General features: G+C 53.9%; 1 non-coding gene across 1 annotated transcript in view; it reads left to right on the plus strand.

The window, feature by feature from the left end:
* The first annotated feature begins 4,901 nt into the window (after positions 1–4,901).
* Positions 4,902–5,000, plus strand: part of LOC124591659 — a 1,910-nt gene continuing 1,811 nt past the window's right edge. Inside the window, exon 1 of the ribosomal RNA XR_006977211.1 lies at positions 4,902–5,000. This exon is cut by the window's right edge and continues 1,811 nt beyond it. This is a non-coding gene — a ribosomal RNA (small subunit ribosomal RNA).

Raw genomic sequence — 5,000 nt, forward strand, 5'->3', positions numbered from 1 at the left:
GTTGGCAAGTCCCCGGGGCGGCTAGTGTGGGTGGTGATAAGTCCGTAGTGGGCGAGGTATTACGACGATGCCGCCATCTATGCGCATGTGACGCAACGACATTGACAGCCAGCCCAGGAACGGCACCTCCATCTACAGGGATCCGACGGAACTACGCCAACCATGCCGGCAAAACAGTATCGCCATCTATGAAAATACGGCGAAACCACATGCAATACCTCCATCTATGCGAATCTGACAACACTACGTCCGCCATGTCGAGCGCACCGCAAAACATACCGCCATCTGTAGGTCTCCCGCAACATGACCTCCTGCAACGACGATACCGTCATCTATGAGACGCCAAGCCGACTAAGACAGCGATGGGCCCACAGTGCCCTTCTTTCGACCCCACCCCAACGCCAGCGCCTCTGCCGCACGAAGTCGTGGACCGGCAATCACTCCACCTGCACCCGTTCGTGCCCCACCCCAACCGCCCAACTCGCAACTCCAGCGGATGAACGGCGGACTTTGCTCGCACTCGCAATGTGCAATCCACCCCTATAACGTGCGTTTCATGAAGAGTTATGTCCAATATGCGACATTCCCGCTGTCCCATATACATGAGCTGCGAGCTGTACCACGTACGAGCTACAGACGCGATCGCGTTGCTCGCTGTACGAATGCAGATGCTCAGCGGCAGCTAGGAGGCGCTCCATCCATGTCGGTACCGGTGAGCGTTGCACTCGCAGTCGCAAAAACGTACGGCAAGTATATTACTCGGAAGAGTCAATGACAGTCCAAGCCCCCCTGCGTGGGAAGAGTCTTCCTAGGCCATGACCCACCGGAAGGGCGCAGCGTCCCCCACCCCAGACATGTGACGTCAGACTATCGGTATTGACGACTAGACTGATTCCTTATAATCATTTGCCATACACCGGTGGAAGCTGCCGAGACGAGTAACTACATAGCGGGCTCGCCGTGTCACTAATGTACAGAGATACAATAGTTTCGACTGGAACCGGATTAAACGTATACACGGCGCTGATTAGTAATAGATAGAGCCATCAGAATACAGATAATGTATAGACCTGTCCGTATACATGCTGAAAGACTCTGCTCACAATCACACGTCAGCCAGACACTCTTATCACGCACTACTCTCTGCCTGTAACAGGCACACAGACAATATGTAAGCACCAGCATGGAACAACACCCAGTGCATCCTCTCTGCCACATTAGACAATCCACACTATCATAACCAGACCGGGAGGTCCACTCGGGAAAACAGAATATCCCACCCTTCCGACAACCACCATTGCTCAGCTAAGCCACCAACACCCACACATGTCCCAGACAGGGGTGCACCCAACATCACAATACTGCCTCCTGTCACACCACACAAACAATGGCAGGAATGAAAGACACAGGTCTGCCACAAGCATGGAATCAGAGCGCCGCCTGTTATGAGCCAAAGGTGCACCCTGACGTGGCAAATCAGATGATGCCGCAGTCATTTACTTACGATAATCACAATCAACAAACCGGGCCCCCCCCCCCCCCCAAGTGCCTTAACCTAACCCGTATTGTACCTTAACCTAACCCGTATTGTACCTTAACCTAACCCGTATTGTACCTTAACCTAACCCGTATTGTACCTTAACCTAACCCGTATTGTACCTTAACCTAACCCATATTGTACCTTAACCTAACCCATATTGTACCTTAACCTAACCCATATTGTACCTTAACCTAACCCATATTGTACCTTAACCTAACCCATATTGTACCTTAACCTAACCCATATTGTACCTTAACCTAACCCATATTGTACCTTAACCTAACCCATATTGTACCTTAACCTAACCCATATTGTACCTTAACCTAACCCATATTGTACCTTAACCTAACCCATGTTGCGCCTTAACCTAACCCATGTTGCGCCTTAACCTAACCCATGTTGCGCCTTAACCTAACCCATGTTGCGCCTTAACCTAACCCATGTTGCGCCTTAACCTAACCCATGTTGCGCCTTAACCTAACCCATGTTGCGCCTTAACCTAACCCATGTTGCGCCTTAACCTAACCCATGTTGCGCCTTAACCTAACCCATGTTGCGCCTTAACCTAACCCATGTTGCGCCTTAACCTAACCTATGTTGCGCCTTAACCTAACCTATGTTGCGCCTTAACCTAACCTATGTTGCGCCTTAACCTAACCTATGTTGCGCCTTAACCTAACCTATGTTGCGCCTTAACCTAACCTATGTTGCGCCTTAACCTAACCTATGTTGCGCCTTAACCTAACCTATGTTGCGCCGTAACCTAACCTATGTTGCGCCGTAACCTAACCTATGTGGCGCCATAACCTAACCTATGTTGCGCCTTAACCTAACCTATGTTGCGCCTTAACCTAACCTATGTTGCGCCTTAACCTAACCTATGTTGCGCCTTAACCTAACCTATGTTGCGCCTTAACCTAACCTATGTTGCGCCTTAACCTAACCTATGTTGCGCCTTAACCTAACCTATGTTGCGCCTTAACCTAACCTATGTTGCGCCTTAACCTAACCTATGTTGCGCCTTAACCTAACCTATGTTGCGCCTTAACCTAACCTATGTTGCGCCGTAACCTAACCTATGTTGCGCCTTAACCTAACCTATGTTGCGCCTTAACCTAACCTATGTTGCGCCGTAACCTAACCTATGTTGCGCCTTAACCTAACCTATGTTGCGCCTTAACCTAACCTATGTTGCGCCTTAACCTAACCTATGTTGCGCCTTAACCTAACCTATGTTGCGCCTTAACCTAACCTATGTTGCGCCTTAACCCAACACACGTTGGGCCTTAACCCAACACACGTTGGGCCTTAACCCAACACACGTTGGGCCTTAACCCAACACACGTTGGGCCTTAACCCAACACACGTTGGGCCTTAACCCAACACACGTTGGGCCTTAACCCAACACACGTTGGGCCTTAACCCAACACACGTTGGGCCCTTAACCCAACACACGTTGGGCCTTAACCCAACACACGTTGGGCCTTAACCCAACACACGTTGGGCCTTAACCCAACACACGTTGGGCCTTAACCCAACACACGTTGGGCCTTAACCCAACACACGTTGGGCCTTAACCCAACACACGTTGGGCCTTAACCCAACACACGTTGGGCCTTAACCCAACACACGTTGGGCCTTAACCCAACACACGTTGGGCCTTAACCTGCTCTGTAATTGTCATACGACGCGTTAAATTAGTGTAGTGTTGCCTAACTGCAACCCCCGCAATATAGTTTGCTACTCGCACTGCCCGGTCCCCAGAGTATCGCTTCATGTTAAACACCTTGCAGCTATACACTGTAATGCGGATGGCGGCAGGACGTACATGCTCAATGCCCTTCGCAGTTGTTCATTGGCATTCGCATGGCGAAGCACAGCCTACGTTGTGGTACGGCTTGTGGCAACTGTCCGCTGATGTTGTACGTCCAAATCACACACTGTACCGCACATTGGTCCTCATGTACTGAATGATACATCGTGGTACATGTGTGACCGTACCACGACTGCGCCAACAACGGCGAACCATACGGTCCAAATATTGTGCACTCAGCTACGTGTCGTCTCCCTATAAGAGCTGGATTGCAGTATGGTATGCCGTGGATGGCGATCAGCATGAGCCGTCTGTTGATGTAGTGGCGCGTGTTGTCAGACGTAGTCGTCTCTTCTCACACACCGTGATAGCATGGTGCACTGCGTTCCACATCTGCGACATGCGACAGAGGCCGGTTGACAGTCGTTCGCGCAATGGACATCGCATACGTACGGGGGCCACCTTCCACGTGTTCGCGAAGCGTGCACATGTTGTTGCGTGTATGTGGGCAGACATAGTGTGTCGTGACACCTGACACAGGCATGCAACAATCGTTGAATTTGCAAATGGCGATGGACGTCTACGTTTGCTGGTGACGTTACGCAAATGAAGAACTGGTAAACCGTTGTGGTGCGGTTGTTCTCGCTAGAGGTGAATCAGTGATGGCGACGATCGGTTGAGCTACCAACCGGTTGTTTCAGCGATACCCACCATGCCCACGAACGTGAATGGCATGTGGGTGTGAAGCGATACGCGGCGGTGGCTGGGTGGGGACCGTCCCCGGCCGGTGAGGGGGGGCCTTCCGGCGTGCTGGCCGCGCGGTGCGTGGGCGCACGCGCTACAGCCGGCTGGTGGGGGCGGCCAGTGGCAGGCGCGCCGGCCGACGGAGGCGGCAGGCGGCGCAGCTGCGCGCCGGCGCACCCTGCACGCGGCGCCGTGCGGCCAAAGTAGGTCCTCGCGGGCCCGGTGCGAAGCGCGGTGGACATCTGCAGTGTGCTGGTCCGATTGAGGACTGTGTGCGCTGAGGATGCGCCGCCGCCCGGCGCTCGGCGCCGCGACGCCGTCTGCTGCTCGGTCGCCTCTGCGGTTCTCGCAGGTGGATTGTATCGCAGCTGTGCGGACGTGTTGGCGCGTGCGCTGTGCTGGGAGAGTTCGCTTCGGCACCCAAGTGGGGCTTTTGTCCTTCTGTGGCGCTGGCGTTGGAGCTGCCGGCCACCGTAGGTGGCGCGTGTTGTCTCCCGCCGGCAATGCCACGACAGCACGCTCCCGGGCCTCTGTCGGCAGCGGCAAGCTCAGTTGGGAGCACGGGTGGTCGCACCTAAAGCGTCTACTCGCCAAACTCCGGGCGATTGCGCCTCTCTCGAACCCGACCAAGTACTTAGGACGGCGCTGCGCGCCGCCGGGACCTGAGAGGGTTTCGAGGTGTATTGTGCAGGGGAGCTCAGCCTCCTCCTGTTTGCAGAATAATTGAGCGGACGCTTGCGTGTTCGCGCGGGCCCCCGGGACACACTCCCGGGCGGCCGGCTGCTCAGCTCTAGTTGACGCAGCTCCCTGGTTGATCCTGCCAGTAGTCATATGCTTGTCTCAAAGATTAAGCCATGCATGTCTCAGTACAAGCCGCATTAAGGTGAAACCGCGAATGGCTCA

This window comes from Schistocerca americana, unplaced genomic scaffold, assembly GCF_021461395.2.
Source record: "Schistocerca americana isolate TAMUIC-IGC-003095 unplaced genomic scaffold, iqSchAmer2.1 HiC_scaffold_859, whole genome shotgun sequence".
Classification (NCBI taxonomy): Eukaryota; Metazoa; Arthropoda; class Insecta; order Orthoptera; family Acrididae; genus Schistocerca; species Schistocerca americana.